This window comes from Atractosteus spatula, chromosome 5, assembly GCF_055471065.1.
Source record: "Atractosteus spatula isolate fAtrSpa1 chromosome 5, fAtrSpa1.hap1, whole genome shotgun sequence".
NCBI classification, from domain to species: domain Eukaryota; kingdom Metazoa; phylum Chordata; class Actinopteri; order Semionotiformes; family Lepisosteidae; genus Atractosteus; species Atractosteus spatula.
The window spans coordinates 60,757,149-60,776,529 of NC_142710.1; the positions used below are offsets into that span (position 1 = coordinate 60,757,149).

The 19,381-nt window shown below is 38.4% G+C and overlaps 1 protein-coding gene across 2 annotated transcripts in view; it reads right to left on the bottom strand.

Annotated features, from left to right (window-relative positions):
* The window catches only part of plxna1a (plexin A1a), a 273,955-nt gene that overhangs the window by 248,898 nt on the left and 5,676 nt on the right, over positions 1–19,381 (bottom strand). The window contains exon 1 of one of the 2 annotated variants that reach the window (XM_088916178.1): positions 8,187–8,229. The exons of the other annotated variant lie outside the window; for it this stretch is intronic. The gene's annotated coding sequence lies outside the window, so the exon portion shown is untranslated. Of the gene's footprint in view, positions 1–8,186; positions 8,230–19,381 lie in introns of those variants that run through there. 2 annotated transcript variants of the gene reach the window in all.

The following is a 19,381-nucleotide window of genomic DNA, read 5'->3' on the forward strand; positions in this document are numbered from 1 at the left end:
ACCAAAAGGGTATTTCTGGTATTCTGAATTAGATGGGCAGAGCCTCGCAGCTCTTCGGTTCAATTCCAGCCCGGGACACCCAGAAAGTTTGGTGCACTGGGAGAAAACCCACTCGGACACAGGGAGAAAAAGCAGTTTCCTCTCAACTCGCCAAGACAAACTGGCTAGGTCAGTTTGAGAGTGTGTTGGTCCTGCCTTTCTGGATGGGCTCCAGTTACCACATCCCTTAACAGGAATAGGCAGCTTTTGGATAGTGGATAGATGGAATAATAGGGTCACTGAAACTTGGGTTCAAGGATTTGAATTCTGAAATGATAAATTAACATTGCAGAATATTTCCTTTCTTCCATTAAGCAAGATTATTGATAAAAAACTTCATTTAGTCTCATTATTTGTATTCAATCTGTTCCTAAAAACTTGTGTATGTGTGTGGATGATTCTTTAAGTCGTTACCTTTTTTGCCTTCCCATAGTATTGCACATTGAACAATTAAGAAGACAGCCACAGTCAGTCATAATTCCATTAATAAACTTAATGGAAATAAAAATCAATGGGGTTCCCTTCATTACAAAATAAACCATCACTATGAAATACTTTGCATTCAAAAACAAATACACTACATTTACACACTCAATGCATCGTGTAATTGTCCACATTGAAAAATAACGTTTTGTGTGGCTATAAGACAAAAAAAGGTTCACACTTTTAGCCGCAATGGCATCATTTATGCCATTTCTTTCCATCGCTGTGAATACAGCATGAGAAGACTGACCTCTTAGTGCTCGAGGTTTCTTAACTATGACATTTTGTGACAATTTTCACAATTGTGCTCCTCATTGAAATGTTCCTCACGCACAGATCAAGTCCTGTGTGATTTAGTCCTAATCTCTAACTGACCCTGGGCAGCCATTTCTTAGTAAAATCCTCAGCGCGGCCAGGTTTAATGAAAACCCAGACAGCCATCCAAGACACCATCCAGAAATAGACACAAACAGACAATTTCCCAAAGAGGGGGACTGTCATTAGCGTTCCTTAGGCACAAAGCACGTATTATCCTTAATTAGGGCATTTCAAAATAAAAACTAGATTTCATCCAAAGTAATTATAACCTACTGTTTGTTTCCGCTTCCAAAGCGCAAGAGGAAAAAGAGACCCATCTGCACAGCTGCTCCAGACCACTCAGGTGGGATGCTATGCTTTTCTGACAAGGAATGGGAGGGTCCTAAGTTCCACTGGGACTCTATCAAAAACCATGACTGAAACACCTGCCTCACCCCTCTGTTCAGAATAAGCACTGACGGCTTCGGGGAAATTTCTGCTCCACAGATATCACTAGCAATACATACTCACGCTTGATAAATGCTAACAGGGAACGGCTAACACATTTACTAATCTACACCCGACATTATTTGATTGCAATATTGATACAAATTGAAAGGCAATTCAAGATGTTTTTTGCAGCTGGGAGATGCAAAGGATTTAGCGCTAAGTGATGCAAGAGAGAATGGAAAATAAAGTTTTCAAGCAGCCCTGACCACTATGCAAAACTGGACAATTATCATGAAAGAGTTTATTAACCTTTGGGCTCGGGTTGTACATTGGACCACTGCTACTACCATGAAATACCTGATGCATCTATTCAAGGGGCAGCTGAGGAACTGATTGTAAGAAGCAGAATCCCATTCAGTTCATTATAGCAGAGTATTTCCACATGTAATGACTAAGACCACTCACATAACTTGTGAAGATCAGTCAGATCAATCGGAAAACACAGTAGTTAACCAACACTGTTTCACAAAATAAAGAAGTAAAAACAACCCCAAATTCAGGTTGTGGCTTAGTATATTAACGTTCATTTGAAATCAAGTTTTCACTGTTATCAGAAGTGAATTTTAAGCCTCGAACTGATTAATTGTGGAAAGCTTGCTAAGTTTTCCAAAAGAACATGTAATAAAACAGATCCAAAGAGCTAGGTTGTTCTTTTAAAACTTGAACAATACTTTCCATTTTTTTCTTTGGTGTTACTTATTCAAACTGAGATCAGTTATGTTATTTTTGCCATGTGGGTCCAAAGGCCTTGACAAAAACCACAGATTCTGAACTTGTCTCCTGTTTTGGCCAAATGGAAAAAAGGGTGAAAAACATGAAAGATCTGGCTTGCTTTGCTGTGCAAAGCTGAGATACAGTTACATCATAACTGCTAGGCCCTTATTCATAACGCATGGTCACACCTTCTTCAGAGAAATACCTCAATCAAAATTTAGATGTACTTTAAAGAAGAGTTTGGTCAAATGGCTTCTTGGAGCTAGAAAAATGTTTAGCCAATGCATATTCAAAGTGGGAGTGAAATAGGTTAGTTAAAAACAGACTAACATCAACCCCCTATACAAGTCAGTAACATATCGCAATACTGAAAACAAGCTTGTAGGAAATGACTACATATTTTACCTTCGCTACATGCAAGTAAGACAAAAACAAGATGAATTATAAAGGCAATTAACCATCACATTGTCTAAAACATCAGAAAAGGTTTAACATACAGTGGTATCATTCTTTATACAATGCAACAAGGTTTGTTATAACAAAGAAAAATGCAAGTACGCATTCAGTATTTTATTCCATAAATAAAAAAAACTTGACAACCATCATACTGAATCACAAAGTCACCCCTTCAAAAAAATTCTAAAGGCAAAATGTTCAAATTTAAACGCTGTAAATGCTGAAAATGCTGATAACTGAATCCCCTTGTTTTAAAGTCGTCTGATGTTTCTCCATATGGTTTTTGGCCATATCCATTTGTGGTGGTCTTATAATTTTTGTGACTGTGACACTGCATCAAAATAATGAATACATTTGAAGACAACTATAAGAGTATGGCTATGTAATTAAAAAACAACAGATAACAGCTATCGGTAATGCATCTGGTGCCAGTACCAGCAATATTTTAAATTCCTGTGCTTTACATCAACAAAGAACTAGTCTCAGACTGAGAATTTAGATATTCATTAAGCAGTCACCTAAAACTACAATTTCTTCATTTTAAGTGGTGCCTCTTAACATTTTTAAGCAACAATCTCCACCCAAAACTAAAAATATTTTAAAGTAATATAATTAAGTCAGACAAAACACTGATTATCTCATCCCTTAATCTCTGTAACAGATCTTTTCTTCCGATAAAAAGCTAATGTTCCCTGACTCATATTCCCCATAACAATACCATACATTTCCGTGTGGAATTTGAATCGATTCCACATTTAAAAGAAAAGGGCAGTCTCAGTTCCCTGCCTTATTCTGTGATTTTCCTACTTCAACTCCTCCAGTATACTTACATAGATGAGCTTTAACGCTGCATACTTAACACTTTAGCCATTTAAAATCAGCTTCAATTATCTATGGCAAATACCAAATGGAAATGAAGCATTTTGTAATTTTATCGTAACCCTGTAAGTGTAAAGCATTTTTGAATAGCATCATTAGAAATTATCTTTGTATTCATGAAATATCAAATTACTTTGACCATCAGGTTTAATTTTTTTTACCACTTTAAGCAATAATGGACAATGAATGGAAGGACAGATATAGACATACATTAACTGACAGACATCAACATATAAAGCTGTAAGGTGGGGAGACGGGGGTCTAGGTAGACCTTTATCATTGGTCAGTAAATTAGTTTAAAACATTCTTAACTACAGAGAAATGCAAATGAGTAAAGTTGAGGGTCACTGTTACCACAGTTCATTATTTTTTCTTGTATGATCACAGGGCTATGCACCTAAATTTGAGCTTCTCAGTCTTTGCAGGCCTGTGTATTATACCATCCTCCAGCATCACTGGGGTATCTTGACAGAACATAAAAGGGATGTGGAGCTCTGAGCTACAGTTAAGATCTGAAGCCTTTAAAAAGCATGGATAGACCATGAATCTCACTGACAGTCTTCACATTAGGGTGGATGCTATTTAGATTTATCATGCCCTCTCACACAAGCGTGGGTCACTCCTGCTCTGTAATATAGATCCACAAATGTCCACAAGTTTAAAATGGTAGGAAAACAAATCTGTTTGCAGGCATATTAGTAAAACTGAAATATCCTAAAATCTTGCTTCCTCCTTTTTAGTACTTGTCAGCACACATTCCCAATGTAGTATGTCACACACACACATCAGGGAGTGCTCAATTTTTTTAGTGCCTCCAGGTGCCCATCTTAGCAAAGGGAACCTCTCTCAAATCTTCAAGACTGAACAGATTTCTCCGTGATATGTAATTTTTCATCAAAAGGGACCAGGTGAGCACAATTAATAAACGCAGAGCCAGTAAAGTGCTGGACACCACCCAGGAAGAGAAAAAACGTAATTGTGCTGATGATGCATTGAATCCAGCCGCGTCGGAACGCCCACCACACCAACTTAATATGCCGTGCTGCTTTGGGCTATCAGTTGTTTTTACTTTATTTCAAATACAACTTTATTTGATGTTAAAACAGCTCCTGAAACAAAGGACTGGCAGGCTCTGTGGGTTTCTTATGTCTTTCTGATCCATTCCTTCACCTGCTAAAATCATGGTCTAGAAAGTAATTACAACCATACACCCATCCATTTTCTAACTGCTTTATCCAATACAGGGTCGCAAGGGAACAAGAGCCTATCCCAGCAGGCAACAAGCGCAAGGCAGAACACACCCAGGACAGGATGCCAGTCTATCACAGGTAATTACAACCAATTAAGCACATTTTAAGCAAATAACTCAGGCTGGAAAAAAAAACCAAAGCTCTTCATTACCACATTTTTGGAAGCCCCTTATCAACAGGCACAGCATGACCAAGGATAAATGTGTAGGCTATTCTTAACCCTGAAAATTCTCTGAAAGCAGTCTTGACCCTTGTTGTCATCTCCCAGGCTGCTGCTATCTGAGGCCCCTACTCAGCCACATTTTCGAACACAGAGCACTCCTTTGTTGATAGAGCTCAGATACCAGGGATGGGCTAACCTGTCTGACAGGCTTGTGGACAGGTGAATGGCAGGCGCTTCTTTGTCTCCAACACAGATACTGCTGACGGAGTCACATTCCCACAGGCCAAAGAACTGTTTTTGTAGCTTCGCCCGTCTAAGCGGGTTTTCAGGTTTATCAGATGTAAGTAGGGCGGAGCAAATAAGCTCTGGCCTACTAGATGTCTGGGACAAAAATATACTGACACAATACATTAGAAAGAAAGATATTAAAGGTTCCCCAATTTTCTCCAAAGTGAATAGCAAAAATCACCAACAGACAATATCAAACAATCATTATATGAAGAACTAGGGGGATAAAACTCACAGAGCTGCCACATACGAAGGGACATACACTTGCATTGGAAAGTAATTTAAACATCAAATGAAAATTCTCATTCTCGTAGGACATTAGTCTTGTTCGAATAAAAAACACAACAGGCTGTTGGCTTTTCACTGGTTGAACACAATGTAATGTCAACGCCAACTACAAAGCAAAGTTTAGAGGAAATCAAACTTCCAGGCAAATCATCGGCAAGGGTGCACCCCATGTCGGAAATAGCTGTGAACTGAAGCATGCTGAGTTTTCCCATCAACACAGGCAAGTGATCCCTCTAAATAAGAAAGCGCTGAGCAGTCTCAAACCACTGCACACATTTTACGTTTATTTTAAACCTTACTTTCTATTATGAGTGTGATTTCATCTCATTACTAGATGGCCTGTATAGTTAAAATTATTTAACTGTGAATGATCTTGTAATAGATTTGACTGCATAAATGCCAAAAGAAAAATGACATGACTACTCAGACACATCAGCGACTTGCAGAATCTCCGACAGCACACTAGGTTTCAGACTGAAGCAAGCTTCAAGAGTATCTGAAGTAGGCAGCATTGTAACCTGAGGAGGATACTTATTTTCCGTCAAATACAAATCCTTAGAGTTTGATCCCTTACCAGAAAATATGAAGGTGAGCAGTACAATGCATAGGTATATAAACGCCCAAAATGTTGGGTATCTGTTTATTGCATTTGTGTTGACTGAAGTTAACCATTATATCTCCAAGGCCAAGTCAAATCAACAGCCCAACAGAGAAACCTGAGTCGCAGAAAACAACAAGACTTACAAATGGGTGCAAACTTACAAACAATCTTGAGATGGTGTTTTCCATACGATGTAGTGTATTGTTTTTTCTGTAAGTCCTCGTTCTAATGACCATTATATTTATATATTTTGATTCCACCTGAAAGTGTTTAGGCAAACAATTACATTAACACAAATAGAAAACTATAATACAATAACTCCTAGAGTATTCCTGCTCTGTTGAGTTTACAGCATTTTGCTTCCTTTAAGGGTTAGCTTTGCATCTGCGATACAACTAATTTGAATTAAAATGATATTGTAATGTGCACCATAGAAAAATAAAACATTTCAATTCAGTATATCAATCTGTCCTTTGCAGTTTAACATTACGAATGCTAGAACGTTTGAACGCAAAGGTTCCAGGGTCAATGTAAACCAATATTCTTTATATTTATTACTATTTATAAATAGTGTCACTTTTCACTCCAAGATAAATGTTGCAATTTGCCCTTCCAATACAGTTTTTTACACAGTGAACATGGTGCCTATCCTCCTGGACAGTGCTATTTAATGGCTAGATCGAGGAGGGGCAACACCAGTTCTCCAAGGTTAGATACATACAAGATGTATAAGTAGCTTTCAATTTGTAACTGATTAAGACCAGAAAATCAGAAGATTTGTTTTTTTATACAAAATATTAGCTCCAGTACACAATTAAGACAGAAGCATGGGGGCATCCTGTGACCCTTGAAGACAGCAATTGCCCATCCCTGGCTGTGTGAAGCAGAACTTCCTCACAGGCTGCAGTAGCAGGTACTGTTGTGAAGACTGGCACCCCTGTTGACTTTCTTCACATGTCATTAACAAGGAGCTCTGAACCTACAGGCCTATATCCTGGGCCTTGGGGCCACAAGATCATTTCATTTGTGTTCAGAGATCCTCATTAGTCAACCGAACAATGAACCAAGCTAAATCACTAGGTATTTGCTTTCATATAAAAAAAATAACTCAAACACTACTTGAAATTCACAACTTTCTAACTCTAACTAAACTAAAAATTAATCATTTTCCGCAAACCAGAAGACACAGTAGTGCTAAAAGAGGACGCAGTTTTTTTTTCAGGAATTCAGAACTTTTCATATAACCCACAGTAGCCCTCTGGTGCATATCAAATCAGTTTACAGAAATTTTTCAAATGTAAAGTTCCAGCTTGAAACCGAGTATGATGGTATAGAAACCCTGGTAAATTTGAAAACCATTACAGAATTTTTAACTGGTTACCATGCTTGTATGTACTTAATATTTATACATACAAATTATATATTTAAACTATGTATTTGGTGGTGGAAATAGTTTGGAAGTGAAGTTGAAACAGGCTTCATCTTGGCCACAGCATATGATCCTAATAAATAAAAGAGTTAATAGTGCAGAAAAACAAGACCACACAGAGAATATACTAAACGTCACCAGCACCACGCTAATGTTCAGGCGATATAAACACTGACTGCATACGATGTGTTGGTTATTTGAGCTCACTGCAGACATGGTAGTGATTAGCTGGCCAGTCGCAAATATCTCAGCAATGTTTTTCTAAGCCACAGGAGGATTATGTCAGCATGGCCTCCCAGTGTACAAATTTATCTAAGCAAATAAAAGCAAACAGTTGTCAGTTACAGTGTTTTGCATTGAAACTCTCCACAGAATCGTGCAGGCTTTCTCATGTATACTCCAGTTCTTAGATTCCATACACGTGTCCACGTCTAGTCCTAAACTAATTGCTATACCATCCTTACCAGGTGTAACACTTTAGCGTATCGGGAATTAAAATATCCATGTCTGACATATCAATTATGACATGTAGAATTCACCTACATACCATCCTCTAACACTCAAAGTTTTGGAGCACCTGGACTAATATTTAATTATATGCATTGTTTTATACAGATCCCCAATTGAAAATATAAGTTGCGTAAGCTTGATATGTGATATGCAGCAGTGTCAATGTTATAATAAAAAAAATCAGGTGCTGCTTGGATCAAGAAAACCCTAGAAAAGAAGGAAGGAAAGACCTTAGTATTAGTTCAAGAAAAAACAACTTGTATCCCTTCATTGACTCACCCATATTCAAATGTGTAGAGCAATCCAAAATACCATGAAGCAATAAAGACTTCTATAAAAAGTTTAAAAACAAATCTCTGTAATTAAGTCCCTATCAAAGTCCAACCAATGGCAGGAGATGCTTATTGCCTGCTTCTATACTTCACGTGTTCAGGAAACCGCTGGCAGAAAACAATACACTTTTATGAGCTGTAAGAGTATCAGTAGCTTTAATATTTCTTAAAATGAAAGCAATAATACAGCTATTTTCCAAAAAAGAAACAGAAGCGAAACTTCATGAACTGAGCTGAAGCCAGGCTCACACTCTCTTCAATGGTGAAACTGGAGTCCTCACAGAGAACAGGGAACTGCTTCATAGAAGTCAATTTCCTGTTTCATTGGGTGGCACTGCTTCCTTCTACAAGTGTGTATCCAAGTTACACTAAGCAATGTGGGGGAAAATAAGTAGAAAAGCACTAACTATACTGGTTTGTTCACTAATGGGCCCCAGGCAAAGTTGACAGAACTGGTCTCTAATCCCTAGTAACATTCACAGTGCAGAGTCACACTGTGGAGCAAAAGTCAACACAGTCTGTACATGATAATTAAGCTATTTCAAAACTCTGTTCGCCAGATTTTATTTGCTGCCCAGCCTAGACAGAACTTTTGGGACTTGCTTAGCAGACAACGCCAATTTTCCCTTGAAATCCAAAAACCAAATCAAAAAGCAATCTTGCAATTATTGGCTTGACAAGAACGTGCGAGTGTGGATTATAAAACTACATTTGGCTGGCAAGATTCATGCCAGGCTAGCATTGTCCTTCCATGGTGAAACCATGGCTGAGTCAGCTCAGGTTACTATGCAAAGACGGAAATCGTTTATAATCAACAAATGTTAAGAGAGACCACGCTGTGTGCTTTATGGGAACATTAAATTAAAGCAGGCTTTTTTCAACGCAAAGCTAACGGGGAGGTGGCACAGCATTGCTGCCTCGCCACGCTGGGGCCCTGGGTTCAATTCTGGGGACCAGGGTGCCATCTTCATGGACTTTGTATGTTCTCCCCATGTTGGCATGGGTTTCCTCCGGGTGCTTCGGTTTTCCTCCCAAAGGCCAAAAACTAACGGTAGGTTAGATGGCTTCTGGGAAAAATGGCCCTAGCTGTGAGAGTGAGCCTGTCTGTGTATCCGCTCTGCGACAGACTGACGTCCGGTCCAGAATGCTCCACTGCCTTGCAGCCATTGTTTGCCAGGGAAGGCCCTGGCTGCCCTATGACCCTGAATCGGAAGAAGCAACTAGAAAATGGATGGATGGAAAACTAACACGCACACAGTGGCATTCCTCACTCAGAATGCTGCAGGTCAGGTATAACATTCTTAAATTTTAAGAATGAAATAACCCAAATTCTTATTGGTTGATTTGCTGTTTTTTTCTAAATACGCTATGTGACTAATTTAATCTCCATGATGCAATGCAGTATATGGGCTTATAAGTAAAATATTAAAATAAAAAAGTATAGCAATAAACTGAGATATACTACAGTAAACATGGCTATTTGCAAAGTTTGTAAAAACTACAAAACATAAAGGTTACAAAGAAAACGAGGCCATTCCGCCCATCTAGCCCAGTTGGTAGTTAGCAGTTAATTGATCCAAGGATCTCATCTAAACCTTTCTTGAAAGGAACAACAGTACATAATGAAAGAGGCTGTTACTTCTTGCTGAAACCTATCACAGGGTTTTACAAACACCTCTTCAGAAAGATGCAACGCATGTCCAAAAACTGCAATAAAAGCCCCCACACAAAAAATGAATACTTACAAATACAATGGAAAGGGGAAATGAAAGCATTGTCTTCACGTATGCAGAGTTTCACCAAAATCTTTATCAGTTCACACTGGCCTGAGGCATCATCTGCTTACAAAACAGTTTCTAAATCAGTTAAATATCATGCCTGTGATGTTTGATTTGACAAAGTCTGCATTACCCTTGTTGCAGACTAAGATCGCAATGGTGCTGAACTCGGTTCAAGCAGAAAATACTAACTTCATCCCTAGACACGAGCAAAGCTCATGAAAGTTCACCTTGAGCCTTTTCCCCCTTTTCTTTATAAAGACAATAGAATCCTAAAACGTAAAAATTTAAACGTTTGATAAAATGCTTTTAGAACATACTTTTCATGCACTTTACTAATAAAAACTAGTAAAAGGATTAAGATCAATGTTAGTAAACAAAATCCCATGATTTAAACTGACTTAAATCAGTGTTTTAAACTGAACAGATTTAAACCAGACAACCCTGCTGCCTGGCAACAGATTTTGTTTTCCGAGCTGAAGGATTTTGACTTCTACAAAAGGACTTAGCAGCATTAACAAAAGGGAATCATCCGTCAATAGCAGGGCTATAGTGCTAATGCCTGTACACCAAAGTTTCGATGTTTAGGTAAGAAACCACTAGCTTATATTTCATTATACATTATACATTTTGACCTGTATTGTACTGCACGCACAACATAATGCTATTGTTTTAAATGAAAAACCGTTAATTTCTCACTGCACTTTTTTTTTAGACAGCCACCATGTAAAGCTCATGTTGTCTGCCAACCACTGGGCTCTGTCAGCAGCAATGGGCTATCAGCACCAATGACAATGCAATATCCCCTACCATTTGCACAACAACAAAGCACTGTCTCTGCCCGGTTAATTCGGCATGCAGCAGCGAGCACTTCCAAGCGCGCTGTTGACAGGGATACGCATAATCAGGGATTTTTTTTCTACTGCTTGTAAAACAAGGGTCAAGGGAGGCAGCGCTGAAAAGCCAAGAGAAGCAATCAGCCTGGCCAAGATGCAGGGTCTAGGTGGATCACACTGTGAATCTCAGCCTGGGGAGGAACCTCTACACACCAGGGGGTAGTAATTATCATTAAAGACTCATGGGACCAGGAGTAGATGAGATGGGCTCAAGCTTAGTAGAACTGAGCTTTCAAAAGGGCAAGACAGGCACTGCATCAGTCTACTGAACATTAAAAGTTAGACTTGTTATAAAAAAAGGGATTTAAGTCAAGGGTTTCACATGAGACACTGCATAAATTAGACGAAAAACATGCAACAGAAAGAGATGACAAGGCTTGTAAAACCTTGCTAACCCCTTTAATAAATTTAGAAATACTTAAATTCCAAAAGAACTAAAGGAAATCACTTAAGCAGTGACAAAAAGTACAACACCGCATGAGAAAGAAACATTAAACTCCCAAAAGAGAAGTGTTTGATTCATTTCCAGGTTCAGAAGCCAACAATCCTTATACCTACTGCACTAATGATGCTGAAAAGAAATACAATTCATTTCAACGACTCACCGAAAATGACAAGCTTTAAGTACGAGGCTTGCCAAGATGACTTATACAGCACGTGTACCAGGGAGTGGTACAAAAGAAGTCTTATCCGGAAAAAAAAGTAAATCCCAAATTCAAACCAACTGTGATAACAGCAAGGTTCAAGGATGCACTATTGTGATAGGACAACTTACAGAGCTTTGGAATAAATACGTCAATAGCTCTTATTGACTGCCAACACCAGGCGGAGAACACCTCAGGAACAGAAAATTAAAAGACCTCTACAAAATATACTCCAGAACGGGAAGCAGGAACTGGAAGGCAATGTTTTTATACTTAAGAAGTGAGAGATCATTGAGGAGTTAATTAATAGAGTCCCACATTTACACAACAAATTGCCGTGCAAGTCCAAGTATTTCCTCTCCAGGTTATTTAACACCCACCCCCACAAACCAAGAGAACCATTCAGGGAATCATTCACTCAAGGATCTGTCAGCAGGAAAAGGTACACCAGTCAGCGATATACAGCTGCAGCACATGCCTAGCACTGCACTCCACAGACACTCGATGCAAAGTTACGGAATCTGACACAGGACACAGGACACAGTCCTTTTTAGACTGCCCTCAAACAACTTAGAAAGGACACAGGAAGGGAATCCTGCAAAGGTCATCTTGGCATTGTGGTGATTACTGATCACCAGACATCCTCTGGCCATGCTGAACAATCTCAACAAATCTGTTGCCATACAATATTCATCAGGTTTGTAAGTGAGAAATTCACAGCTGGTGCAGAAATGAGTTAGAAATTGCCTGTACAAAACAGTCCACACGGGTGGAAATGTAGATCCCAGTATGCAACAGCCTGATCCATGTCCTATTTTACGTGCTGCCAGCTCTTGTACAAATGGCACTAATGAAGCAGAAAAGCACATACAGAATTTGAACATTTTCTAAACGTAGCAAAGTAATCAATACCTGGTAGTGTCAACTAGCTTAAAGTGAAGCTTGTGCTGAAGTATGACCTGAAATGGCTGAAACGTTTATGCTATAATGGTCTGAAACCCATTCTTGTAATTAAGTGGGAAGTACTGTGAAAAACAAAAACTGTACATCAAAGGGAACATCACTTACAACTACAACAAATTCACAATGTTAACGGGAAATATTTTTGAGTAAGTGGGAGCATTTTATTGTACAGGCATGACAGAGGTAAATTCACTCTGCTGATTGAAATGTCATCAAAGGTTTACTCTACTGTGAAGGTTACAGGGCAGTAATGTGTGTGGGCACAGCTGTATGCAATATATTTGTACATCATGCTTTACACTAGGTTACACTGTGGGAGTCTGTCCCTTTCTTCTTGGACATACTTGTTCATTGGTTTCTGAGCTCGAGCTGCCACACATAATGAAGTAAGCGTGGCACACTGTTACCTCTCTGTGTTTTTCTTTCTTGATTTTTACCAGGCTCGCCTTTCAACATGTTAAATCACCTCACAGTCTATGCCCCATCATTACTCTCACAAATGAGGTGATTAAGTGTTCATTCAACAGTCAAAGTCCCTTAAGTATATGAGAATCCAAACGACACCAATGGCAGCGTTGAGTTGCTTTATATATATTAAAGAAAAGCAATATGAAAGAGTTCAAGTGGAGTGAAACTATAGCAGTAAACTTAAAAGTTCTGGAGGCAGATGCAATGATTAATCAGACCTGAAAAGATATTCATGCACTAATGTATCCAACTTGAGGAGATCCCATTTAAAACTGCACGGCAAATGCATCTGCCCAAACCACCTTGATCAAAATCATCCATCAGATGCAAAGTACACTTCAAATGAGAACAAAGCTACAAAACCAGCCAACAAGATCATTTGCTCTGAAGGAGCAAAAGCAAACATTTGAGCAGTTGATTAACATAGCTGCAGTCCTTGTTAACTTTAAAAAATGCTGATCTCTTAAAACCAATTATCTTTATCCCACATGCTATCAGCAAATCACTCTAGACTAATCCAGGTATTTCACTCCTGGAGGTTAAAAACCAATGCAAGTGGGGTATGTGAATTAAGAACAATCTTGATTAACTTTTTGCAATGTAAGTATAAGCTTTGGTGTTACTGAGAGTCTAACTCAAGAGTTTTTTTTTTTACTATTTCTGCATTATCATCATCACAGGAGGGAGATCATCATCAACATTCTCCACATGCATTTAAGTCCAATCAACCTTAACATTAACTAAATTCTTTTCCTGGTTCTGCCTAGTAATTTCAAAAACAGTATCGACTGGGTGCACACTGTATACCCCAAAACATATTAAACAAACTCTCAACGTTTCTGCACAAAAGCCTTCATCAGGACAAAGTGATGTACTGTAATAACCACAGCATAAACAGATGCTTTACTAAAAAAAATGTTTTAACTTTCTTTAGGAAAAACATCTGTTTTGCTTACTAAACCATAAACTGAAGAAGGCATTCTAACCTACACAGCTGTGCTGATGTTATGCCTTATAATTAAAGTTTTAGTAAAGCTTCCTTCATGTCCTATTATTTTAAAACTAAGGGTAAGAATATATTTGAAAAACAGGTGAAACTGTTCAGAGACTCTGAATGTTTTTGCCAGTTTAAACTGGCCATGGGATTTATGGACAAATCTGACAAGTGTTCTCCACTAGTTTGTAAATACAGGGTTTCAGAAAACCAAAGAACAGAGCCCTTCAGATATTTATGTGAAAGTCTTATTTCTTAAAGTCTTTTTTCACTTGTGTCAAGCCAGTACATTTTAAAATACAAAGGAAGCATTTAAAAACATGAAGATCAGAAAAAGTCTGATCGTGCAAGTCTTTAGCTACTTCATTTCAATTTTAAGACCGATCTCCTGCATTTTCTTTCATTTTGAAACAATGTAGACTATCCTGACTAGTCCATGTGTAAGAGAAGTTCTCAATATACTCTCAAGTCATTTTCACATATTTGAAGATCAGAAATCTGAACTGGAGGTGTCAACACCATCTTGACCTTTTAGTGATATGAATAAGTTAGGCCAGTAACTTGCTTTCAGAAATGAATTAATATTGACAAAAAGTCAACACAAAAGTCTACTTCAAATTACATAATGAAAAAAGGAATCCAAGGTCCTAACTAAGGAAATTAAGAGCAGGAGTATTTAGTATTAAAACCATAAGGACGTCCTTACACAAAGTCACCGAACTTGTAGAACAAACTACCCAGCACTACTGATAGTTGAAGCTGAATCCCCTGGCATCCAAGAATGATCTGATCTTCCCACCAACTACGTCACCGATATCAGTTCAATTTTTAATTGCACTCTTCCTTAACTCCTTTGACCACAATTTATATAGTTTTCTAAATAGACAACAGCTTTTAGTACTGCGTATTAAGTTTCTTAATGGCCATTTCTTTTGTTCAGCTCTGGATCAGTCCCTTGGCTGTTGCGCTAGCAAAACCAGGCACAAACAATAAATGCAAATGGCACAAACCAATTTGCCAATTTGCTGCAGGAAGTCTGCAAGCACAATCATGTGTATGGCAGTGAACACAGGAGGCTCGTTCAGGAACGTTATTAAACCTACACACATCAGTTAGCTGGCACAACTGCATTCCAGCGGCAATGAGAGAAGCATGGGAGTCATGGAGAAACTATGGAGCACATGACCCCACCAAAGTCAGCTGCACTGTTGATGCTGTGTCTCATTACAGAACTAGATATAATACATTTACAATGGCAAAATAAGGTATTTTTGCCTGCACTGGTAGATAAAATACCTCACAATAAAATCAACATTACCTGAAAATACTTTCCATCCATTGTAACCTATACATCCTTAAAACATGCAGTCATTCCTATAGGATTTCCCGGAAGCAGACAGAAGAGAAACTACAGATGGAGCAGACAGACCTCAACATCTCTCTACTACACCCCAAACATTTGTATTCCAAGAATTCTTTGACATCACTATGTAAAAATGTACATGACCAAGCACAACAACAAAGACTTCCTGAACTCAAAAGTATGTCACCACATACAAGAAGGTTAAAGTAACTCAATTCTCATCATCATAAAAAGAGCAGACTTGGGAATGGGATCACCACTGACAAAATCTGGAATTCGTCAACACAGCCTAACAAATGGAGCGCTCCACTTTTCCCGTCATGTAACCTGATTTCTCAGCAGATCAATGTCTGCTTGTGAAGGTGCAATGTTCTAAAACTGAGAAGCCCTGACTCCCCACCTTACACCACCCTGGTCTTTCTCCTTCCCTCTGTCACATCATTTAAACAGCAGCCCTCCCTTATTGTCTGTCTTTCTACATATTCCCAGAGCTCTTTTCTTAATCCCTTTTAGGGGGTGGCTGCAGTGGACTGGGAGAGGGGGGAGGGAAAGGGGACTTCAGGAGTGAAGATCCTGAAGTCTGTTTAAGGCATCACACAGCCAAAATTCCACCGCACAAGTTTTGCCTCACTAAAGGGGGAAAAAACAAAGGGAATTTTTTTTTTTATGTTTGCTCCGGATGTGACGTGCTTCAACAGGTTGAACAAGTCTAGAAAACAACGATTAAAAAAATGACCGTTAAACTACTAACAACCAAAGTGAGAAACTTGTCTTTTAATGCCTGCTTAAATTGCCAAATGATTTTGGCAAAGTGCAGGTACATAAAGAAAGCACAGACATAAAAAGGCAGTAGTTCAAAAAGCCAAAAAGGTAGTTTTACCCCTGTAGCAGGTATCATCAATAACTGTTTCACAAGAGTATGTAATAATCAATTAGTGAAACAACTGGCAAGGTTACATACAAAAATTCTAATTGTTTCTTTGCCCCAGTGAGTCACTTCAAAACAATTCCAAAACTTCAAAAGGAAATGTTTTTTTATATAATTGCACCACTCTGTAGCTAAAATATGAAGTTGAAAGATCTTTTACAGACAAAATAGCAAATTATGAGATGGAAGCCAGGTTTGTAATACAAACAGCAATTTCACAAAACCGTTTCGTCTCACAGCAAAAGTCAGGGAGGCTTTGATAGGTTTATATAAAATCCTTTTCCAAAAATAAAAAGGGAATGTAGGTATGTTAAGGGAAAAAAGGATTTCCCAAGTGTGTGGTGAAGTGCTATATAACGAATTTGCTCTCTGCAAAGGAATCGATAAAATTCATTCAAAACCTTAATGGGGTATTAATTAGACGATAACTGCATATCAGCATATATTTTTCTCCCAAATAAAAAGAAATCCCGATCTTAAAAACAAGAGGATGATCAAACCAGGAAAAAAAAGAGATGATCAGCTGCCTTTGGGCCACAGGGGACCGGACTGCTTTGGACAGCTTTCAAACAGAAATCCATCCACTCGATTTGCAGATCAAGGAGCTGCCTAGGAAGGGAGTGGACTAGGAATCCTACTAGTAAACTGATCACGTTGACGACAATGAAGCCCCGGCTCGCGGTTCAATAAGATCACTCTCTGCTAGCAAGCCACTTCCCAACACCCCTAGAGCCTTTCAAAACTGTGCTCATTATCAACTCAGCTCATTCTCATTCAAGTCAGCTCAGGAATCGTGGGGAGCAAAGCCCTTAAAGGGAAAGTAATGTCCTCATATATAAATATATATAAACCCATCTCATACACAAAACAGGTATTGCCACTTGACATCAGCACCAATTTCCCACCTTGGGGAATTTGAAGCACATCCTGCTAGACGAGTCTGACCTTATATAAATGAATATTCCACTGTAGAAGCAGTTCCAGGTCCCATTTACAAAATACCTGATTTATTTGCTTCCTCTCAGATGTAGTTTTCCCTGGGCAAAGCATGTCTCTTAAACCACGCTTTCTATTAGTCTTACTTACAGGCAGAGACTTAAGATGTGAATTATTTAAATTCCCCTTAGTAAATAAAAGTAAGAGGTCGAGTACAGGCTAGACAATTGCACTGCAGTATCTTTGAAAAATACCCACAATTATAAATAGGTACACGTTGCGCATGCAACACCAGTGGCATAAATCATAAAACACTGAATGTGTGAGTGATTGCATAAACAAAGTGTTTTAATCTTTTATGCAAGGGAAAACAGTACATGGTACAAATCTATTACAACTGTGTGTTCCTCCATTTCTCTCTGTTACACTCTTTATTAATGGCTCTAAAAATGCCTCAAGCAAAGCAGTTGATATGGTCTCGGCTGAAACCATAACTAGGAAAAATACTTTCCTACAGGTCGTTTTGTCACAAAGTTTAAAGCCGAAACTTTTTATAGGCTACTCCACAAATTAAAAACATTTAACAAGCCAAAATTAAATTGGTAGTTATACTGTATAAAGATGATTAGTAAGTAGCCTTAATGCCCCCCCACCAGTCCAAAAACTCTGCCAAAACATACTCAGTCAGAAACTAAATAAGCACATAGGTAAATTCAAAGGCCTACATTACTGATGTCTTTAGTTTCCTGGGCAAAAGATAAGCATTTATTAAGCATTCTTGCACAAAACTGAATTGGTTGGATGTTCATTAAATCTCACTTCAAAACCTAGTGACTTAAACAGACTTTTATCAATGCTGGTTTATTTTCTAATCCTTTGTTTTTTCTATTTTATATATGAAGAGCACCTTTGGGATGTCCTCATGAAAAATATAATAGTGTTCTTAAAACAATCCATATACTTTTAAGTCAGAAATTCTACTGCTTCATACTTAACTGACTATTTTTACAAAGGGGTTTGGGTGAAAGCAGGTCAATGTTGAACTTTAAAGTAGATTTTTTTTAACTACCCAATAATTTTTCACATTTGCATTACAGTAAGTTAAGTGGCTTCCTCTGAAGCACCTACTTCAGATTAGACTCTTAGATGGCAGAAAGCTTTGCTTCAATGGGTCCAGTAGCAGCCTATCTGCCAAACTATTCCCAGTTCGGAGACAGCATTTACAGTAATAATTGAATTGCAAATAATAAAACAGCTGATATTCTGGATACCGCATATGACAGGCAGCTAATAGACTGCAACAAGAGACAACAAGATAAACATCCACAAGCAGCTTTGCATTTCATTGTTGAATGTGATTAAAAAAGTATGTACAACATGTAGTTTAGAATAAGAAGACCTCAACATAAGTATGAGCACACACCAATTTCAGAAAATACTGTAGTATGTACTGCACAGATTACAAGCCAGCAGGATGGAGCAGAGGTCAAGGTTCTCTGGACATTTGTAAGTTGAGACCTAGTAACTAAGAACGGTACTCCACTTTAATTGTTCCAGTATTATTTCCAGCCGTACACATGGGTGCAAATGTAAGCTTTGGATGAAAGCTTCGGCCAAAATTAGTAAATAGGAATTCCATAAGAGGAGACGTTAACTTAACCGTATCAAATGATAAAATTATGAAAAGTGATGACCCTTAATAATTAACCCTTCCCCATGCACACAAAAGACTACTGATCGTGTTGAGAATTCAATGTGCAGATCAGAAAAGCATCTCACTCACACACGAATTTAAAAAAACAGACTGCTGAAACCAATCAATTGCAACAGTGCATCGAACAGCAAGTGACAAAGTTTTACTTCTAGTGCCAAAAGAAACAGCAGCAAACAGTTTTCAAAAAATAGAACTTATCTTAAAAGACACTTGGCTTAAATCCAGGGCTATAAATATGACCTGAATGTGTACTGTAGTGCTACACAAAACAGTGGCACAGAGCGTACACTGCACAAATTCTACACACACTCTCAGTCGGAGGCTGAAAGAAATGGCAGCCTTGTTTTACATTGGAATGAATGGTATGAGTCTGCCCAGTGAGCAGTCAGGCAGCCTACATTGTGGAATGGCAGCAGCAGTGGATATATTCCAAGATCTGCGGAGGCTGTTGAGTCCTA